At 38.0% G+C, this 23782-nt stretch overlaps 1 pseudogene; it reads right to left on the bottom strand.

The window, feature by feature from the left end:
• Positions 1–23782, bottom strand: part of LOC148916467 (signal recognition particle subunit SRP54 2-like) — a 42121-nt pseudogene that overhangs the window by 8851 nt on the left and 9488 nt on the right.

The raw sequence follows: 23782 nt of genomic DNA, 5'->3' as shown, positions 1-23782 counted from the left end.
AAGATTTGATGTGGAAAGTGAATAAAATTGTTAGCTATTTATAAGAAAAAATACATATTTTTTTTGTATTTTTTAAAATAAAATTCAGAAGTTTTTCAAATTGTTTTGCAATATTTTTAGCCAAAAAAAGGAGGACTTCGGATTGAAAAAAACTGATCGAGCATCCCGACACGTGGCTCATGCCCATTGGATTCTGTCGGATGAGCGTCGATGGCGGAAGTCAAACTTTTTACTGTTCAACGGTAAAAAATTTGCATTCCGCGGTGACGCGTCGCGTGACGCGTCACCGCCTCGGCCCAGCCCAGAAACCGCCATTGGGCTTGCCCGCCTCTCGTCGCCAATGCATTGGGCTTGCTCGGGGCCTCCTGCCTGTTTGGAAGCAGCGCTGGAGCTACTCTAAGGTGAAATTTTGTGTAATTACATTTCTTTTGCCACTTTTGTAACAGATTCCATATTCAGATCATCCTCGATATTGATTTGACAAACTACAGAAATCCCCCAACAACTTAAGTTATTGAACTATAACCATTTTTTTACTAGAATAAGAACCCAATTTACATCCCTAAGGTTCGCCATTACCAATTCTTTGTAATGTGGATCTATATCATTGTAAAAGGTTGATTTGCAACATTATGGATTGACTGAACCATAACGGTGTAATCTAGGTGCAAAACCTTGTAAATTTCTACCCAAAGCTTGTAAGTTATGAGTTTAGTGATTTTCTTTACGACGTTATGGTATCCTCAACCCTTGTGAACCATTTATGTACTAGAATAATGACCCATTTTAAATATCTACGGACCAATTCCTTGTATGTGGATTCATACCATTGTAGCAGCATAACTTACAACATTACAGATTGGGTGAACCCCAACGTTGTAATCCATGTGCAAAACCTTGTAAACTGCTACCCAAAACTTGTATGTTACAAGTTTAGGGATTCTTTTACGATGCTGTGGTACCCTTAATCCTTCTTGTAAACCATTGTTTACTATATATCTAAGGACCACCGTTACCTATTCCTTGTAATTTGGATCCATACCATTGCAACAACATGATTTACGCCATTATTGATTGAGTGAACTCTAACGTTGTAATCCATGTTCAAAACCTTGTAAACTACTACCCCAAACTTGTAGGTTACGAGTTTATGGATTCTCTTTCCGACGTTATAGTACTCTCGGTCCTTAATCTTGTACATCCTTATTTTTACAAGAATAATGAATAATTTAACATGTTCAAGGTCCCACTACCTTAATAATATACATTTTTAGGATTCAATTAACAAAAGAGAACACTTACATTTTTGGAATATAAAATTGACATTATATTAAATTAAAAAATAAAAATAAAATGATCTTTCAACAAAGAAATCCATTTGTAAATAAGTAATAATAATAATAATGAATGATCTTAAAGTAGGTTTATTTATCCTGATATCTGGTGTGATAGTATTAATCAGACTGCAAATACCCTTTATTGGGCAGTGTAAGATGCTTGATCAGGCTTTCCTTATAAAACAAACTTTGTATGCCATTGACATATAACATCTGTGTCTAAATAAATACCACCAAACTCATACAACAAAACAAGCCTAAGCAAATTAGAGAGATTTTGACCCAAAGAAACTCCACAAGGATTCACTTTCCCTTTCCTTAGCTCATAATACCAAGCTTCTACATGAGTGTTCTTGAATGAATAAGTAATTAAAGTCCGGAGAAATTGTCGTGACCCTAAAATCCCTTTATGACAATGGCCTCAAAATTTGACTTCCTTTCTCTAAATCCATTGACTTTGAGACTATGGCCATTTGATTTTCTAGTATTTTTATTTGAATCCAAATTGGTGGGGGAGGGGGGAGTACTTCCTTATTTACATTGCAAACTTAAGTAAATGAAGTAATATAAAAATAAATAAAAGTAAAATGACAAAGACATTTAAAGATGTTGGAAATGGAAGTAAGGTTAGTTGTGCACTATTCCAACAAAACTGTTTTCTGACAGCTATATTTTTAAAGGCTATATTCCCAAAAGCTCTATCTTTCCAACAGCTATATTTCTATACTTATAAATATGTATTCAGATTTTTGCTAAAGATAACAACTCAACATATTCATCCAAGCTTACAAGCATTCATCATACTCTGAATGTCATTTTCTCTTGAGCCATTCCTTGTTCAAATTCATACAAGAGTTATAGTGTCCAAAATTACGTCTGTAATCATCTACTCAGAAAGGAGAGTTATCTTTGTGTGAGGTTCAATTGTATATCCCTCTCAAATAGGAGAGATTTTTGTTCCAAGAGTTATTTCATTCAAACTTGTAAAAACGGTTGGTTTGACCTTGGGAGGTGAGAAGGGTGTCTTTCATCTTGTATTAGAGTGGTGTGCTCTAGCTGTGTAGAGTGGTGTGCTCTGACAGTGTAAAGGTTTCAACTCCACCTGCAAGGAGTTTTTCCTATATAGTGGATCGAACTATCAAGTGGTGTGCTTGAGGATTGGATGTAGATCAGGTGGACTGAACTAGTATAAATCTCTGAGTTTGAATCTCTCTTGACAGGACCCGCCCCAAATTCCACTTTGGAATTCAAGCCGAAGGGACAAGAAGGAGATAGCGATGATGACGAAGGGGATAGCAATGATGAAGAAATTGCGCTCATTACAAGACGTTTCAAAATATTCATGAGAAATGAGAAGGCATTTGGTAAAAAGCCTCACTGGAAAGCTTCAGAAGGTGATTCAAGTAAGAAAGATCCACCTACATGCTTTGAATGTCACAAGCCTGGACATTACAAACTGCCCTCGTCTAAAAAGGAAGAAGACCAAGAAGAAAGCTTTGAAGGTCACTTGGGATGATTCAGATGGAAGCAAATCCGAACAAAACTCAAGCGACAATGAAATGGCCAACTTTTGTCTTATGTCAAAAGACAATGAGATAAGTTGTTCAAATGATGATTCCGATTATAGTAATTCACCTTCTTATGAAGAACTTCAAGATGCTTTTCATGATTTGTATGAAAATACTCTAAAAATCAAATCTAAATACAATGCTCTTAAAAAGAAAGAAATTGAGTATTGAAATCAAATTGGTTGTTTGAAAGAGGAAAACAAAGATTTGCTTAAAGAAAACCAATTGCTCACTTCTACCGCTGAAAATTCAAAAATGTTTGAGAAAGAGAATAATGAACTTGGGAAAACTATTGAAAAGTTGAACACTACTTTAGCTAAGTTTGTAAATGGAAAGGAAAACCTAGATATGATTCTTGGAAAACAAAGATGTGCCCAAGCGGTCCATTGAAGAGTATCTGATGTTTTCAGGCACTACACAAAAAGATCTGCTGCTCAATGGCAGGTGGTGATCAGAAGAACATATCCTTGGTTCCAGCCTGGTTTCAATCTTAACAAGGAGGAGAAAGGCTGGATATTTCCTGCATAATTGGATATGAATCTCCTTAGAAAATTAATTTTTCCTAGGAGACTCTGCAGTTCGTGCTTGTTCCGAGGTGGTAAAGCTTCTATGATGGACTTTGCTTTGTTTTTCTCAATCTCTATGCCTCTTTGGTGGACCAAGAAACCTAAGAAATTTCTTGCCTGAACTCCAAAGACACATTTCTTGGGATTCATTTTTAACTTATGTTGTCTCATTCTTAGGAATGCCCTCTTTAGATTTGACACATTATTTCCTTCTTCTGGGGATTTAATCACCACATCATGTATGTATACCTCTAGAGAATGTCCTATCATATCATGGAAAATAGAATTCATTGCTCTTTGATAAGTGGCTCCTGCATTTCTTAAGCCAAAAGGTATTACAGTATACTCAAAAGCACCTATATGTCCTGGGCACATGAAAGCTATCCTGTGGATGTCTTCTTCTGCCACCATAATTTGATTATATCCTGCATTGCCATCCATAAAAGATAGCATTTGGTTATGAGCAGCTCCATCTACTAGCATATCTGCCATTGGCATAGGATATTCATCCTTGGGGGATGCTTCATTTAGATTCCTATAATCCACACAGATCCTAACTGCCCTTGTTTTTCTCTTCAGAACTGGCACAATATTGGCTAGCCAATCAGCATAAATGGCTGGCCTGATGAATCCTGCTTTGAGCAATCTTTCTATTTCTTCCTTGACCTTCAGTTCTGTGTCCATAGACATCCTTCTTGTGGCCTGTTTGACTGGAAGGTAGCCCTCTTTGATTGGCAGCTTGTGCTCTACTAGTTTTCTGTCCAATCGAGGCATCTCATGATAATGCCAAGCAAAACAATCTCTAAAATCATGCAAAAGCGCAATGATTTCATTCTTGAGTAGTTCCTTCAATAGTGCACTAATGAAAGTGGGTCTTGGATCCTCTTCTATCCCTAAGTTTATCTCCTGTAATGGATCTTCCACTTCTGGTAAAGAATCATCTAGTGCTGCTGGTGCAAAATCTAGTACTTCCTCCTGTAGACTCTCTTCCTGTTCTTTAGTGCTCTCATGGGTGAATTCTGCATAAAGAGCTTCATTTCTTCCCAATATATCAACAATCTTTTTGTAATGGATCGGATTGTTGCAGCTCGATCATTTTTCTTGTTGATTGAGACTAAACATCAGAGTTCTAGAGGTTCAGAACAAAAGGTCTATTCCAATCCTCTAGAGAACTAGCTAGACCATCTTTAATGAGTCTTTGGGTCGTGACACCATGAGGACGGCCGTTTTGGTTGACTCCAAGGAATGTGAAAGGACCAAGGTCATCATGATAATACCTTACCTCAAAACACATGGAAGAGGGCAGAAATGGTCGTGGATCGGCCTCTACTCTCTCCATGAAACATTCTTCATTCCAAATGGCTAATTGCTGATGTAGAGTGGAAGGAACACATAGGCTTTGGTGGATCCAGTCCCTGCCAAGTAATGCATTGTAAGTGGTAGAAGTGGTATCTACCACAAAGAATGCAATCTTCAGCTCTTTGGTTCCAACTATGACATCCACATCCAGGATTCCATGAGTCTTGGTGATGCCCCCAGCAAAGTTGATGACAGTCAACCGTGTTGGAATTAAATCCTTCTCTGTTCTGCCCATCTTGCTCAGCAATCTGTGGGGTAAAAGATTAATGGTTGCACCTCCATCTACCATGACTTTGGGAATGGGGATACCCCCAAAGTTTGCTGTTATGAACAGAGGCCTGAGGTGATTGGCCATTTCCCTGGTTGGTTTGGAGAAGCAAAGCTGTGATGCAACTACTTTTGTGGTAGTTCTGCCTGTCTTGGGAGTAGTTGTTGGTTGCTCTGGCGCCTCTTCTACCTCTGCCAACCTGCGTTCAAAGCTTTCCTGGGAGAACACATCTCCTTCCAGAGTGTTTTCTTGTCCTTCTGCTGCCCTGAATTCTTCTGGTAAAATGAAGACCATGTTGATGCCTTAATCACCCTGCAACAAGCTTTCTAACTCCACACCAAAAGCCTCAGTTTCTTCATCTATTTCTCCATCATACTGCAAATGTTCTTCCCCATACTCTTCCGTCCAGTCTTCCTGTTCTCCTGTTTCAGGGACTCCAATCTGGTCATCTGCAGATGGTTCATAATCCAACTGCTCCTCTTCATATTGTTCAATCCAGTCTTCTTGTCCTTCTACTGGAATGGGTTCGGGTTCACCTTGTATCTGTGAAGGTTTGAGCTAGTTGACTAAGGGTGAGGCAGGATGGATCTGAAGGTCTATTTGGATATTCTCGCTTTATCGACTTATGTGGTGGGAGCTTTTGTTCTGTCGCTGATGAGGTATTTCTGGTTTCTTCCCATTTCTGCAGAACTGGTCTCTGGAAGTCCCTGTGTGTCGTCCCTATTTTTGAGGAATGTGCAGATCGCCTTTGAACCCTCCTCTTTGAGTTCTAGTTAGCTCCAGAGTTTGTCTACCACTTTTCCCCACAGAATATCATCTGCCTTCTATGATAATTGCCAAGGGTTTATCATTTTCAGGCATTTTAATTGGTATTTCCTTCTTTGGCTGCTCTATTATTCTTTTGTTGCGCTAAACATGCCTTAGATAGTCCTTCTGTCTGGCTCTATCTTTAGATGGAATCGGAGTTGGGCCTTGTTGGCATGATGTTCTGATCCTGTCAAAAACACTAGATGTAGGCTGATTCTGCCTGTCCAGAATCACTTCTAACTCACTTTCACATTTGCACCTGCTGCACAATACCATCCCCAGCCGAGATGGTTGCCCTTGGCCTTTGACTATTATCCCTTATAACTTTTCTATCTCTGCTGGAGCAAGCTTCGTTGGTTTGCCTCTCTTCTATTCTCGCCAATCTAAGTTGACCATGTTGACTTGTGGTGGGAAAAGGATCTGTTGTGACTGATGGAAGTTTCTCCATGCCAGTTTTAGCCTTCCTGCTGTTATTCCCTCCTATATGACATCCCTAAAAAGAACACAACTATACGTGGAATGGTTCCAAGAGTTGTGCCACCTGCACATACTGTCTGCCCTTAAGTTCTTTTTCCTTGGGCAACCTGTGGGGTGTCTCTATTGCCTTATGTAGCAGCATCTCATCAAACAAGGCATCCACCTTGGTCAGATCGAAGGAATAAACCTTGTTCTGTGTTGGTTTGCTTGGAACAAACCCTCCTGTGAATGGTGGCAGCTTCTGATCCTTTGGCGGCTTTGTAAGAGCCTTGCAGCTGATGGGGTGTTTTAACTTTGCCATTTCTGCCACTGCAATCTCTCTTTCCTCCGAGCCTTCTATGTCTTCTTCTGATTCCATGTCAACCAAATGGATTGAAGAGGAAGGGGTCTTATAGTACGTGCCTTTGGAAGAGTTCTTCTTATGTTGTTCTTCCTTGAGCAGCTCCTTATATTTAGATGCTTTATCTGTCAATTCTGCTAGATCTCCAAATGGCATCCCGTCAAATCTTTTTCTCAGAGAGATTTTAAGGGCGGTTTGAGCCATCTGGATGAAGTGCCTTTCTTCCATAGGGATTCGGCATTTCATCTTGAGCTTTTTGAACCTGGTTATGAAGTCTTGAGCAGGTTCATCTTCACTCTATTTGAGGGCTGCAAGATCACTGATGGTGACTTCTAGCCGATCTGAAATAATAGTCATGGAAGACAGTTTCCATTTGCCCTGTGTTTGAACAGAATTAGCTAGTAGACTGGTGTACAAGGTGAAAGCTTGTATAGAGAGAGAATTCCCAAAAAGCCTTAACTTTGATAGAGTGTTATTTTCTATGGGTATGCACTTGACATAAAACCTGCTTATATGCTCAACTGATGACACATGGGGATCTTCTCCGTTGAACAAGGTGAAGTTTGGCATCTTGAAATCTGGGGCTATAGGTATTTGATCAATATAAGCCGGATATGGCTTTTTGTAAGTAGGCCTCTCTCCTCTTCTGGCTTTAGGCTCCATCATCTCCCTGATCATTCTCTGAGTGCCCCATGTCATTTACAGATGTGTGACAGTGCGGATCTCCCCTGTTCGCTGGATGTGGTCAATCTTGTGTTCCATTCTGTGTGGCTTGGGCATAGCTTCCTCGTGTTTTTCCTCTTCTTGAAATCTAGATGATTTCTCCAATATGCCCGGTCTGTTCTTGTCATTGTTGGCAAAGGGTTGATTCCCCCTCTGCCTCTTCTCGCCTCTTGCTGGTGGAGCGAATGGATTGGGATCCATCCTTCGGGCCTGTAAGGCAACACAGCAGGTACCTCAAGCGGAAGTGCCAAGGGTTGATCACGTGGGGCCACAAGTTGTGGAATAGGCGGAGGTTCCGCTGATTCTGTTGGACTGAATTGGCGCAGGGCCTTCTGGCCGACTAGAGCCTCATGCTCTTGGATGGGAAGGACTCCTTCCTCTGTCCCAGCTTGGATCTCTCCATGCCTTGGTATTCCAACTATCTATGCGATGAGAGGGTTCTCCTAATATGGCCTTGCCAATCCTGGTGGGGGATTGTAGGGGAGATCTAGCCTGGACCACAACATCGATTTGGAATTCTGGCCATAGTAGCCTCACGGTCCTTCATGAACTGCCTGCTAACTTGTCATTGCATCATGACTATCATGTTATTTAGAGTATCCTAGCTACTTTGTGTCGTAGCCTCCTGTTGGAACACAACTTCCTGTATTTGATAAAACCTCCTAGAGCCAATCCTGGAATGTCTACTCCCAGTGCTACCATGGGTTGATTGCCTAGCATCACTCTCTTCTAACTCCATTCCTTCCCGGAGGGCTACTTGATCTATTTCCATTGCGTAGCGTGGGTTCTGGCTAGAGCTTCCAATATTCATATATTGTTAGAAAATTTCTGTTGGAGTATGTATACTGAGAGGTCCCACTGGGCGTGCCAAATTGTTCACCCGTTTTGCGTTTGTTCCTGTGATGGTAAGGTAAAGTTCCCTATTGTCTTGAGAACCATTGACTGGTCAGCAAATCAACTTTCTTTAGTGTGCAAGCGTGCCACTGCTAGCAATAACAATTCTAACAGACTTCTTAAAATAGATAACTTAAGCCCCAAGTTACTGATTTCTAAACAAGCGATTGTGAATTTGGGTGAGGAATATCTCCCAAGTAAGTTCTTTTCCTGCCTCAGACTGGTGAGGACTTCACAATTTATCTCAATACAAAACTGTGGTTCTTGCGAATAATTGATAATAAAGTGACTGTTTAGGTAACTACTTTTACAAAACTAAAAAGGAAAAATCAACTCTAGAAAGACAAAAAGAAAGCTGGAATTCCATTTCTGCTCGATAGAAGTCTCGATCCAGCTGGACTGGGTATGTCTGGCTGGACTGAGCTATCAACAACTTCAATCGCTAAGCTTTAGTGTAAATCGATACCAAAGTTTGATTTTGGCAGAGTTTTAATCTATTTCGAGCCGGAAAGCTTTTTGAACGGGCAGAACTGCAACTTCTTAGGTATGAACGGGGCATAAGTGGCTGGAGTTGAGGATTACTGAGCCGACACTGCACTATGGTACATGTTCTGTTTGGTCAGGGCTCTCTATAAATTTGTTGAGGTTTTCATATTTGTGAGAACTCAAACTCTGCTTGTTTTGGCTTTTGCTGAACCAAATTTGTAACGAGAGAAGTCTCGTTTTGAATGACTTATTTCTCTAAGTCTGAACTTGGAAGTTTCTGATCTATAGCTGGCTCCTTTTGTGGCTCAAATGAGCTTTTGGTTGCTTCAGTTTGTTTTGAAGGTTCTCAGTGATCAAGTGATCATTTTGAGTTTTTGCCTTTGGTTGATTTTTGATTGTTTCATTGATTGATGAATTGAGTGTCCTTTGCTTTGTTCACCCTCTCCTATATTTATAAGAAATGCTTTGGAGTAGGGTTTCTTTCTTTTAATAATGGGCGGCAAAATTCTCAAAAGATCTTTAATTTGTAAAGAAAAAAGGGGGTTTTATCAGTTCTGGCAGATAAGCCCTCAATGGTTAGTTCTTAAGACAAATTACTTCATAATGAGTGTGTATTCTTGGCCCAATTTCAAAGGAATGCTGGGGGCTGCCCAAAATTGGCATGGCCCTTGTGATTTTAGGCTGGGTGTGCCAAATTGAGCCCAAACAGTTGTCAGCTTTTCCAACGAGTGTCAATATCTCATATCGCCACTGTCATTAATATTTCATTTTTTTGAGTTTGTCTTAAACAATTAACAAAAAATCATTAAAAAATTCAGAAAAATACACCGAAATTTTCAACAAATTCCTTGAGACATTATCTTCGATTATGATACTCAAAAATCAAAATTTGACTTTGGAAAATTCGAAGTAATAATTGGAGGAAGAGTTGTCGTGATGAAGACTAGTGATCATCAACTTAGTATTATTGTTAGTATGGAAGGAAAGTTGACTTTGTGAAATTATTTGAATTTTTCACCAATATAAGTCTCAAAAGATGTTGGAAATGTCGCAAGGAGTGCACGGTATTTTTTGGTGAATTTTGCAGATTTATTATGAATTTATTATGATTTTTGGAAATCAAAATCTTGGAAAATAGTAATAATGGAAGATATTGACACATGGCAATGCCAGATGGGTGTATCTCAGCTTTCCAACGGGAGTCAATATCTCATATCGCCATGTGTCATTAATGTTTCATTTTTGTGAGTTTATCTTAAAAAATTAACGAAAAATCATTAAAAAAATAAGAGAAAGGCACCGAAACTTTTTACAAATTCCTTGGGACATTATCTTTGATTATGATACTCAAAAATCAAAATTTGACTATGGAAAATTTAAAGTAATAATTGGAGGAAGAGTTGTTGTGATAAAGACTAGTGATCATCAACTTAGTGTTATTGTTAGTATGGAAGCAAACTTGACTTTAGGACATTATTTAAATTTTCTCTTAGTCAAAATTATATTTAAGTCTCTAAAGATGTTGGAAATGTCGCAAGGAGTCCGAGGTATTTTTGGTGAATTTTTCATATTTATTATGATTTTATTATGATTTTTGGAAGTCAAAATCTTGGAAAATAGTAATAAATGGAAGAGATGACACATGACAGCAACTGATGGGTGCGTCGTCAGCTTTTCCAAATGGTGTCACCATCTCATAGCACCACATGTCATTAATGTTTCATTTTTGTGAATTTATCTTAAAAAATTCACAAAAAATCATAAAAATTCACCAAATTTTTTTACAAATTCATTATGACATTGGCTTCGACATTGATGCATGAAAATCAAAATTTGAATTTGGGAAATTTGAAGTAATAATTGGAGGAAGAGTTATAGTGATATAGACTAGTGGTCGTCAACTTAGAGTTACAGTTTGTAGGGAAACAAACTTAAGTTTGAGAAATTATTTGAATTTTATATAAGTCAAAGTTATATTTTAAAATATAAAAGACGGAAAAAAAATTGTTGTAAGGGTTTCATAGGATTTGTTGGTGAATTTTCTAATTTATTATGATTTTTTGAAGTTAAAGCATTGGAAAATAATAATAAATTGAAGAGAATGACAAGTGGCAGCCTTGATTACGCAAGAATGACACCCCTCTAAAGCATTGATGATGCACCATTCAGGTGCTTTCACTTGTCATTCTCTTCCATTAATTACTATTTTTCTTTGCTTTAACTTTCAAAAATCATAATAAATTTATAAAAAATCATAAAAATGGACCCAAAAAAAATCCTACGAACCCCTTTTGATTTGTTTCTTCATCTTTTAAGCATTAAAATATAGTTTTGAGATATAAAAAAATTCAAATAATTTGTCAAACTCAAGTTTATTTATGTACTAACTACACACCAAGTTTAAGATCATTACTCTTCCTCCAATTATTGATGCTGATTTTCCAAATTCAAATTTTGATTTTCGTCCATCATAGTTGACGATAATGTCGCATGAAGTTTGTAGAAATTAAGGATGTATTTTTTGGATTTTTTTAATTAATTGTTTGAGAATTTTTAAAGATAAACAAACACAAAATGAAACCCTGATGAAACGTGGCGCTGAACAAAATGACGTTTGTCAAAAGCACTGTTGACGCACTCTTCCAAAAATCATAATAATTCATTAAACAGCAGAAAAAAAAACACACACACACACCAAAAAATTCTACAAATTCAGTTCATCTTAAAACATTCATAAAAGTACTAATGAAGGCTTCTTATCAAAGAGTAAAAATAATATTATGAAGCTTTAGCGAATAGAAATGAAGCGATGTTGAAGCTCTAGTGAGCGACTCTTCATATTTGAATTGTCAAGGGAATCAAAGCTTTAAACAAGGGACTGCACAAATTAAATGAACATAATAAAAATAAAAACAAGTTGCTGAAATTCCAATATTAAACCCAAAAAAAGAAGTCACAATTTAACATTTAGAGGAATACTCGTTTAAGCAATTTTTTTTTCTTCCTATATTTGATTACTTTCACAGCAATCACAAAATCAATCCTCGTCCAATCGTAAAGGCAACCAAAGCTTTAAACCAAGGCTGCACAAATTAAATAAATACAATACAAATCAAAATAAGCTCCTAAATATTCCAAATTAAATAGGCGAAATTAAAATTAGCTGCACATATTAAATATACCTCCTAGCAAAACTCCCTTACGCTTTAGCTTAACTCTAGTCGAGAAAGGTGGAAATGGGATAATGGTTGCCATTGTTTTGAAAAAGGGGGAGGCAGAGGGGTGAGGAACATGGAAAAAAAAAAGATGAAGTGAAGTTACTCCATCTATAGCTTGAAATGATATATAAATAACCCATTATCTCCATAGACAGCCTGAAATATGCAACAAACATGACACACAATGATGTTAGGATAATAAAAAATAAAAAAATTCTCATGTAAGAGGTGTTTTCTCAAGGTTCTGAATCTTAAACAAAATTGGAAGGGACATCAACATTCAAAAGTAATTTAACGGAGATGTTGCATATGTGTCGTAGGGTGCATAACCATATCCATGATGATACATAAATGACCCATTCTCCTCATACACAGCCTAAAGTATGCAACAAGCATGATACACAATGATGCTAGGATAGAAAAAAGTTTCTCATGTAACAGGTGGTTTATCAAGGTCCTGAATTTTAAACCAAATTAGAAGGGGCAATAAAAAATACTTACAAAGAACAAAGCTGACATTCAAAAGTAAATTCAACAGAGATGTTGCATTTGTGTCATAGGGTGCATGATGATACATAAATGACCCATTATCCTCATAGATAGCCAGAAATATGCAACAAGCATGATACACAATGAAGCCAGGATACAAAAAAGTTTCTTACGTAAGAGATGCTTTCTCAAGGATACACAATGATGCTAGGATTCAAATAATTTCTCAAACTCAAGTTTGCTTCTGTGCTAACAATAACACTAAGTTGAAGATCATTACACTTCCTCTAATTATTACTTCAAATTTAGATTTTCAAGATCCCTAGTCAAAGATAATGTTGCAATGAGTTTGTAGAAATTCTCGATGTATTTTTATGACTTCTTATAAATTTTATGGGAAATTTTTAAGGTTAACGCATAAAATTGAAACTCTAATGACACGTGCAGCTCAAAAGAAGGACACCCTTCAAAAGCACTGACGACGCACCATTCAAGTGATGCCACTTGTCATTCTCTTATGTTTATTACTCTTTTTGAATTATTTAACTTCTAAAAATCATAATAATTCATTAAATAGTAGAAAATACATAAAAAGAAAAAAAACAATTCTACAAACTTTTTGTGACATTTGCTACATCTTTTGGGTTTATCATTTTTCAAATTAATTGTAGAGAGGATATGACAATAGTGGGTTCACATTTAATGTAGAATACTCTGAAAATCAAATCTAAATACAATGCACTTAAAAAGAAACAAATTGAGTATTCAAATCAAATTGGTTGTCTGAAAGAGGAAAATAAAGATTTGCTTAAAGAAAACTAATTGCTCACTTCTACCATTGAAAATTCAAAAGTGTTTGAGAAAAAGAATAATGAACTTAGAAAAACTATTGAAAAGTTGAACACTACTTTAGCTAAGTTTGTTAATAGAAAGGAAAACCTAGATATGTTTTTTGGAAAACAAAGATGTGTTTTTAATAAAGAAGGATTGGGATTTGCTCACAAACAAAATTTCTTTGTTAAAGAATCAAACATAAATCATCCATCTATTGCATGCAAATTTTGTAAGGGAAAAGAAAACATTGCAGTTACATGTCCTGTAACTAAAAGAGTGCATAAAATATGGGTTCCCAAACAACAAAATGTTCTTAAAACTAACCCCCAAAAACCCAAGAAAATATGGGAACCATTGTGACCCCTCCAACCTTCCCGGAACCCCTATCTATGTTTTCTGAAGCCCTTAACTGGTCATTCTTGAGTTGCTTGTATATTTGTGTTCTTAAAATAAAAATTGTATGGAACTTCTTTGTTTTCTTTCCTCTTTTTTTTTTTTTTTTTTTTTTTTTGTTAAGTCAGTTTTTATTAATTTATTTACGTAGTGTGATTATTTAGTTTATTTACGAGTGTTAAAAAAAAAAAATTTACTTCAAACAAGGCTACATTACAAACAAAAAAAAAATTGTAAGAAAAAAAAAACAACAACAACAACATCTTCATCTTCATTTTCATCACGTCGCGCTTTCTGATTCCACCACAAGAGCTTTTAGTTTGGCCCTCTGGATGTCCTCTTTTGGGTCTTTACGCACCGCTTCTTGGGGCTCATCATTTGAGCTCCCAAAGATCACTCTCTTAGCTTGAGCAAAACTTCCGTTGTGATGTCGCTTGCGTTTCCCTGTGATCTAGGTGGCCTCTAGCTGTTTTTCAATCTCTTTAGAATAAAAAGTTACCATCTTTGATAACTTTTCATTTTCTGCTTGCAATGTTTCAAGTTGGCGTTTGTTCTCCTTTGCTATCTTTGCCCTATTTTTTTTCAATCTTCTGATGTCACACTGATATTCATCAACCAAATTCTTCTTTGCCACTAACTCAGCTCTAAGTACTTGCACCTCATGAGATCAAAAATATTGTACACACTGGAAGACTTTTGGAACATTGAAGCAAGAAGCCGATACTCAAGAATATATTTCTTCAATACGGAAGAGTTAGGTTATTCTTGTAAAATTCTTTGTGAATTGAACATCTAAGGCTCTTTATGTAGATTGACCTTAGGTTCCTTCATGCATTCATATCATACATGCAAAATTGTTTTATCAAAATTTCGGCTAAGTATGAAAAATGTTTTTCAGAATTATCATTTTCAGAAGATAATTTTTGGCAGCTTTTATTCCCTACATGTCAAATAAGAAAATAATGATTTTATGAGATTTTCATATGAAGTATATATTGACTTAATAAGTCTTCATTTTTATTCCAAATTGCATGTTGAACTAATACCGATTTTTCATATTTTGATTTGGTGGCAATTTGATTTTTCTAGTATTTTTATTTGAATCCAAATGGGGCTTACTTCATTATTTACGTTGTAAACTTAAGTAAATTGAGTAATATAAAAATAAATGAAAGCAAAAGGATAAAGACATTAGCTTAAAAGTTAAAAATGGAAATAAGGTTGGTTGTACATTGTTCCAACGGAAATAAGATTGGATGTAACCGTTCCAACGGAAATAAGGTTGGCTGAACACTGTTCCAACGGATATGTTTTATAGCAGCTATATTTTTAATTACTGGTCAAATTCTAATGTGGACCCTTGCATGCATTAATTATGGAATTAAGATTCTTGAAATTAAGATTTTAGACACATGTGATTAATAAATAACCAAGTGTTGCTGCAAAAGTCCAATGAATCATCCAGTAACATTTACATACTCGTTTCTCATTTCTCGACCATTTATTGTTTTTTATGTCATTCATGGTCCTCAAGGTTAGTATATTTAGGGTTATGCAATTGAATTAGTTATGCAAGACGCAGATGATAGGATGATGTACGACGAAATATGGGTCAGTTATGTCGTGAAAAATTAATTAAAATAAAGTGGCTCAAAGTTGGAAGGAAATCAAGGAAGACGTATCATTGAGATTTTCTAATTGATTAAGGAAGTTTGAAGCAATGATGATTCTATCAGAATTTGTATTTAATTTAATATTTTGAAGAATAAGTTATTTATTAGGATATTATTTTGAGGTGATATACCCATTCTTAGCATTAATATTATAGATAAACTCTACACCATTGAATTTCTATAAACAAACCCAAAAAAAAGCCAAAAAATGACAGCTTGCCTTATTGAATTCAATATTGATTATTAAATTACTTTGATGCCCTATTGAGTGTTTTGGGTATTTTTATGAGATTTTGGAGTTGAGTTTGTTTTTAGAAATTGATGGCAATCTTGTAATTTAAAAGAAGTTAAAGACTTTTTGTTATGTTGTAAATGGAGTTTGGGTGTGTTTCTAAAGTCCATTTTATATGGAGTATTTTTATAATTTGGGCCCTTATATTGGATATAATAATGAATATCCCTATTATTTTCCTATTGACTTTACGGTCCTTCCTGAACTGCCTGTTGACTTGCCGTTGCATCATGGCTGTCATGTTGTTCAGAGTATCCCGGCTTTTTTGTGCTGTGGCCTCCTATCGGAACACAACTTCCTGTATTTGATTCAACCTCCTAGAGCCAGTCCTAGAATGTCTACTTCCGGTACTGCCACGGGCTAACTGTCTATCATCACTTTCTTCTTACTCCAGTCATTCTCGGAGAGCTGCTTGATCTCTTTCCATTGCATAGCGTGGGTTCTGGCTAGAACTTCCAATATTCATATATTTTAGAAAATTTCTCTAAGAGTATGTATACTGAGAGGTCTTACTGGGCGTGCCAAATTGTTCACCATTTTATGTTTGCTCCTGCGATGAAGGGGTAAAGTTCCCCATTGTCTTGAAAATCATAGACTGGTCAGCAAGTCAACTTTCTTTAGTGTGCGAGCATGCAATTGCTAGCAATGAAAGATCCTAGCAGACTTTTTAAAAGTAGATAACTTGCGTCCCAAGTTACTAATTTCTAAACAAGAGATTGTGAATTTGAGTGAGGAATATCTCTCAAATAAGTTCTTTTCCTACCTCAGACTGGCGAGGACTTCACAATTTATCACAGTACAAGATTGGTAGTTCTGGCCAGAATAAATGATAATAAAGTAGACTGTTTTAAGCATAATTGCCTTTTACAAAACTTAAAAGGAAAAAATCAACTCTAGGAAGACAAAAAGGGGGTTTTAACAATTCTGGCAAATAAGCTCTCAATAGTCAGTTCTAAGGCAATCACTTCCCTACATTTCTTGAAAAGAAACCTAACCCTTCTTCGAATTTAACTTTTTTGTGAGAGTTTAAACTGTGATGGTTAGTTTGATTTTTCATTTGAACAATTCTCTGCTTTCTATTTATCTCCAAAAAAACGCAGTCTGCTTATCTCTTGAAAATGATGCCTTTCTTTGGAGTAGAATTTTCTCTGAGTATATAAAAAGGGATTTGATCTTCTTTTAATGAAAAAATGTCTTTGAGATTTGCTTTGCTGTTTTAAGTCCTGTTCACATTAACTTCCATCGACTCAATTGAAAATGCTGACTTTTCAAAGTTTTCCAGGTAGTCACGTGGGTCTACCTCTAATTTTTGGGCTTTTCTTTTCTTTTAATCATGCCAAGCTCAGGTCGGAGCTATGGGCTGATTTCTTTCTTTTTCTTCTTTTTCGAAGCCCAAGTTTATTGTCGTGGTTTTGATAGATCCTGAGCTAGGCTTTCTCGGATTCTGGGCTCTCGATTCCTGTTTATTTGCAAAGTCCAGATTGCTTGGGCCTTGTGGCTTGTTTTGTCATTCTGGGCTCTTCAGTGTTGGGCTGGGTGCGTAGGATTTTGGCCCAAACAGACCCTTGCATGCATTAATTACAAAATTAAGATTCTTGAAATTAATATTTTAGACACATGTGATTAATAAATAGGGAGTTTCACTAAAACACCCAAAATGGGGGCTGAAATTATAAAAAAACCCAACACCAAAACACTTTATAAACACACTCAAAACCCATCATTACACATACTCAAAACCTATTTATAAACACACCCAAAAAATATACAATTATTGATTTTGGGTGTATTTCTATGTTTAAATAGTGTTTGGGTTTTTTTATAAATACATGTCTAGGATTGGATTTATTTATAAATTTGTATAATAAATAACCAAGTGTTGCTGCAAAAGTCCAATGAATCATCCAGTAACGTTTACATACTTATTTCTCATTTCTCAACCATTTATTGTTTTTTTAGTGTTATGCAATTGAATTAGTTATGCAAGATGTTGACGATAGGATGATGTACGACGAAATATGGGTCAATTATATCATGAAAAATTAATTAAAATAAAGTGACTCAAAGTTGGAAGGAAATCAATGAAGGCGTATCGTTGGGATTTTCTAATTAATTAAGAAAGTTTGAAGCAATTATGATTCTGTCAATATTTGTATTTAATTTAATATTTTGAAGAATAAGTGATTTATTTGGATATTATTTTCCTATTGACTTTAGGGTTTGTTTTTTTCTTCTATTTAAGCCAATTATTTTCCTATTGACAATGGGTTAAGAAACTTCTTCACCAGTATTAGAGATGGTTTTCAGTTCTGCAATTTCAATGAATCTCATGTTAGAAATTATCTTTTTGAAATGTTTTAGTGCAATATTTGGAATGTATGTGATGACTTAAGCTTGGCTGGGCTATATTGTATTTTGAATTTTAGATCCATATGTAGATGCATTTTAAGGAACTGTTGATGATGTTGTAGTACTTAGTTTTTCGTTTAGAATCTTGTGATTGTGAGTGAGGAACTTTAATCTGCTGGTTGTAGAGGCATTTTGATGAATAGTTTTATTAGTATGCTAGTTGCATATGGATTTTGAAAAACAGTTTCATCAAATGCATATGCAGTTTCTCATCTGCTTTGTGATTAATTCATATTTGCTGTTAAAATGCTGATGATGTTGTCATTGGTTTTGTTTTTTGAATTTTTTTTTATTGTGATTTAAGGGTCTGCTAGCAACATATGTAGCTTGAGGAATTGTTTTATGTTAAAATCATGTATGAAGTCTTGTTTTATATGAAATCAATATGAGGATAATAAATATAAAGTCTAGTTTTTAGAATGTTGATGATGTTTCAGTTGGTTTTGTTTTCTGAATTGTGTGATTGTGATCCAATTTTCTGCTAGCTGTATATGCAGTTTGAGAGATGCAGATTAACTGCTTTATGTTTAATTCATATAAAGCCATGTTTTTAGAATGTTGATGTTGATGATGTTTAGATGTTGAGATGTTGAAGTCAATTCTATTTTTCTTTTTCTTTTTTCTTTTTTTATGTATGCTGATTAGTCTTTTTTAAAGTATAATATATTTTTTAAAATTCATATGTAGATGAACTGTTGTAGCTGCATATGGACTGCCTTTTGATAAGAATACACCCAATTCCAGCAAATTGTATTGATCAGCTGAAGAAGTCCTACGCTCTTTTTTTTTTTTTTTCTGTTTAAGCACAAAACTAACTGGTGACAAGAAAGAACTAATCCAACACCAAAGAACAGAAACTGAAATTTTGGATATTCGGACTATCAATAGGGCATTGGTGTAATGTTTAATAATAAATTGGAAAGTTTAATAAAATTAATAGATTTTTCATATTTTTAATAGGGGTAAAATTGGGAAACTAAACAAAATTTGTTTTCCATTCTTACTCAAAATAAACATGGAAAAGGAAATAAAGTGATATTTTGGGTTACTTTCCCGGCATTACCAAACATAGGAAAGGAATCACCATTTCCCATTCCTTGGGAAATCACATGGGAAATGATTTTCCATCAAATCCATTCCGTAACCAAACGAGGCCTAAAGCTTCGGAATGTGCGTAGTCTGTGTGTGTGTGTGTGAGAGAGAGAGAGAGAGAGAGAGAGAGAGAGTATACAAGAAGAGGACACAGAGTTCATACATAAATTACCTAAATACCAACAAGAAAGTTCAAAGGGTAGTAACATTAAAGTTACTTGTCAATTGCTTTATAAGGCTAATAACAAAACAGATAATCATGAATATGATTCTGGCCTCCCGGTGTTTTATTAATTTTGAGACTTAGTTTAATACTTCACAGCATTCTTTTCTTTAGTTGATTGTTGTGTTAGTTAAAGAATTTTACTCGGAGCACAAACTACTCTTGACGTTAATAATATGGTTTCCTAAAATCCATTTACGACATTCGGGAGGGGGGAATTCGAAGGCCTCTTTTATAGAGGAGAGCTGTAGCTACTGAGTTAGAAGCATTTGAAAAATCTGAAACGCCCAACTTGATTTAGAGAAAAGTTTGGGCAGTTCTCAATTCAGGGAAGCTGTAGGGAAGGAGTTCGAAGTTGGGTTTTAAGTGGTTTTTGTTAAAATTTAGATTTCAGGAAGAACTGGTGAAGCTACCATAAAAAGTGAACATGTGAACGTAATATGTTCTTATCCATAATTAGCTTCAGTAGATCCAATAACACATAGGTACCACCTATTTAGTATTCACACCTTGGCATACCCTGTAAAACAGAATTATAGAAGGGGCAAGAAGATAAAAGAGGCACATTCCAGATAATGTACAACAAAAGAGAATGATAACCTGGCTAACTGGACCCATCTTAAGTATGTTCTGAAACAGCTCATACATAATCCTTAATGTAAAGTTCCCTTCTGACTGCGTTTGCAAGAGTTCTGACTGTTGGTCCATAGGAACAACTTCATGGCTCTTGTCCAGAACAAATACCGTTGCTTTAGAAACTTGACGCATTCCTTCAAAAAGAGCAGCTTCTTGTTTGTGATGCCCAATAGTATCAACAATTATAAGATCGCTGGAGGGAATGATTTTCCCCACGAGAATATCCATCAAAGATTCCTTCGTCTTCTCCGCTTCTCTTTCTCCCTGCAAAACAGATCGGAGTAAAAGGACCACACCCGGGGGGTGTTGGCCAAAGGCCCTCCGATGCCTAAGTTAGGTAAGGTATTTCAAGGAAAACCGGGTGGCCGGAGCCGTGTGTGGTGGCCGGAGCCTTGTGTAAGGGAGAGAAAGAAAGTGGTGGCTAGGGTTTGTGAGAAATGATTTCTGCAGAGTTTCAGTAGGAATTTAGACGTACCTTCACCATTGTGTGTGGCTATGCTTTTATAATGGTCTCGGAGGCTAGGGTTTCAGAGGAATAATTCCGTAGATGGAAGGGAATTATTCCTCCCCTTTATGGAATTGATTTGATCAATTAGGGATTTGATTTATTAGGGTAAATCAAATCCCTAATTGTGGTAGGTATCAAGTCAAATCCTATTTCAATTAGGTAACTCCTCATTTAATTGAGAATCGGGGTAGGAATTAGGAATCAATTCCCAACCCAATTAGGTAGTCTTCAATTTAATTAGGTAACCCCCAATTAAATTGAGTAACTCCCAATTAGGTTGATTAATTCCCAATTAGGTCAAATAATCCCCAAATGGAATGAATTATTTGACCTAGGGTTTTGACTTAATTTGGTTACCACAAATGCCCCCCAGCTTCTGCATGGCGCGTGGTGGCATGTAGGAGATGTAAATGCTCATGTTGGGTTGTCCAGAATCGGGCTTCTTTCGTGGACCTGGGCTCCTGAGTAGAGGAGGTATTTGACTTGCCAATTTTATGAACTCCCAAGTTGGAAAGAGTTTGCGATTCCTTGTAGGTCAAGGAATTTTGATCCTTATAAATGTAGGGCTCCTCCAATTTATTCTTCACATCAAAAAGTCTATTCCACCGATTTTGTAAGTGAGAGAGAGAGAAACTTTGGAGAGCTTTTCCCAGCGTGCTTGAAACTTCGTCTTTGCTGTCCATCCAAGGTAATTAGCCTAGAAGAATTTTTATGTCTCTGACTTTTAGCACCTTGGTCCGTATATTCTAGCTGGTCATTGGAGCTGTGAGGCATGGGGCGTGGTTTGGTGAGATGTGCCCACGGGCTGGTGCATGGAGGTCTGAAGTTGCATGCTTTGGGGCTGGAGCATGGAGGTCTGGTGGTGCCTAAGCTGGCATGCTAGGTGGGCTCGAGCCGGCGTCGCTGGGCTTCAATTGAGGTTCGGAGGCTGTGCCCCGCTCGCATTGGAGCCGAGCGGAATTGGGCCAGCGTGAGACGGGCTTGCGCTAGGCAAGCCGCCACGCGCGCCGTGCCGAGCGGGCGGGCCATGCGGAAGGACGCCGCGATGGGCTTTGGCGCGAGACGTGGCCGCGCCACCGCTGTCTGGAGCGAACGGGCCAGCGCCAGGCGGCCTCGTGGCTTTGGACTTGCTTTGCCGGGCTGCACGACCGTGTTGGTGCGACTTGGGCCTCGCACCGAGCACTGGCCGGTCGCTCGCCTCAGTGATCCAAGCAGCCAATTTTATTTTATTTTTTGTTGCTGCTGTGTTTTTTTTTTTTTCTTGTGAATTTTTCCGGTATTCTAACTTGTAGAATTCTTTCTTTTTTGGCAGCCACTGCGTTGACCAACTATGTCTTCCGGGGACGGTAGCAAGGCTCCAAGCTCTCAAGCACCTTTATACTTGTGGGGAGGCTCCCTAGTGCCTAGCAAGAAATTCGTGGCCAACTTGCACCGCGTGACGACCGATGCTCTGGCCTGTAGTGGCGGGCTGCCTTCACATCCGCCATTCCGGATGACGTGCAGTCAAGCCATCAAGTCTTGGGCTGATAGCAAGCCTTTGGTAGATGCGAATGATCCCGGCGCTAGGGTCATTACCTTCCGTCCTTTTTACTTTTCTTTGGGCTTCAAATTCCCGCTGTCGAAGCTCTTCAAGGAGGTGTTCTGCGCCATGGAGTGTGCTCCGAGCCAGTGTACTCCCAATGTTTATCGGGCAATCATGTGCTTCGAGAATTTGAGCCGCTTTCTTCACTTTGGAGCCGATGGCGCGAGTTCTTTTATTTTTTCGAGGTGAGGCACTTTGAGCAGTATGCCCAAGTTCGCACCTACAAGACCAAGCCGCTCGACGGTCTCAGGCAGGGAGATCACGCTTGGCATGACGACGCTTGGAAGTTAGCGGACGGTGGGAGGGCGACGTTCGTGACGGCCCACTTGTTCCCGTCACCTATTGCCATGGTATGTCTTTTGCGACTTTGATACGCCTTTTTATTTGAATTTCTTAAAGTGTGGTTGACTAACTTCGCCTTCTCGCTTATAGTGAATGACATCGCAAGCAATTGGAGCTTGACCGACATGGCTAAGGTCCGTCGTGCTTTGAACATCCTCAAAAGTTTCGCGAGTGGCGCTTGCTTGAGCGAGTACCGAGAGGTAGATGGTGGTCCGCCTCGCCGAGGATGTCGAAGGTGGAAGCGAATGGCCCCGACCTCGACGATCCGCCACAAGATCGGAAGAGTGTTCTGAATCTCCACCAAAGAGAAAGGCTGCTACCAAATCTTCCAGAAGTGAAGCTACTTCTTCGCACGCCAAGAATGGGTCTCCATCGAGGAAGAAGCCAAGGCTCCCTTCTGCTGAGAAGACTCAAGTGGGGTCTACTCCGTCATCATCTACTGTGATCAAGCATCTCGTGGGTGGAGATTGCACGAAGGTTGGTGGTATGCGCGGTGTTCGGGATGTTCTGCCCGAGCCTCCTGCTGACAAGCTTGAAAACATGATCTGCCTCGTGAGACGGCTCGAGCCCGGCCTAGTTTTGTTGAGCGTCCAAAGAGATGTAGACATTCCTCCTCGAAGTTCAAGTCATCCGTGCATCGGTCGAAAGATGGAGATCGAAGCGGGAGGTCGCTTATGATCCACTGAACCGTGGGCGCAAGCGTGGAGTTGATTCAAGATCATTGACTCCTTTGGAGATGAAGTTGGCGGAGGCTAAGAAGATGAGAGAGTCATCTGCTCGGGCTAAGGGTTCTTCTTCAGCGACGACGGTTGATCCCAAGGTGGACAAGTCTAACCCTCGCAGGGGATGCATGCGTGTCCGCTTCGCTCAAGACGAACTTCCTATCAAACCCGCCTCATGTGCCGAGCTGGTTGATCACATCCGTCAGGCCGGCGATCTTGGCACTTTCTCGAGCCTTTCCTTGGATTCACAAAGGGAAGCGACATTCCATCTGATCCAAAAAGGATTGGTTTTGCTGCGAGACCATTCGAACTCATCTGCTGTTCCCTTCTCGCTTTAGCGAAATGGAGAAGAAGAATGCTGAATTGGCTACCATCTTGCCACGGAGCAGGCCCGTTACGAGAAGAAGACGCATGATTTGAGGACAATGATATCCGAGCTGAAAAGCTCCCTTACAGAGAAGGATTCTGAGCTCAACTCTCTTGCCACTGATTTGGTTAGCGCAAAGATGCCTTCTTTAGTCTTGAGCGTAAGAATGCTGACATC

This window comes from Prunus mume, linkage group LG6, assembly GCF_029339155.1.
Source record: "Prunus mume cultivar Tortuosa linkage group LG6, ASM2933915v1, whole genome shotgun sequence".
NCBI classification, from domain to species: Eukaryota; Viridiplantae; Streptophyta; class Magnoliopsida; order Rosales; family Rosaceae; genus Prunus; species Prunus mume.
Note: the sequence above shows the minus strand (reverse complement) of the source record. Positions and strands in the feature narration are given on the sequence as shown.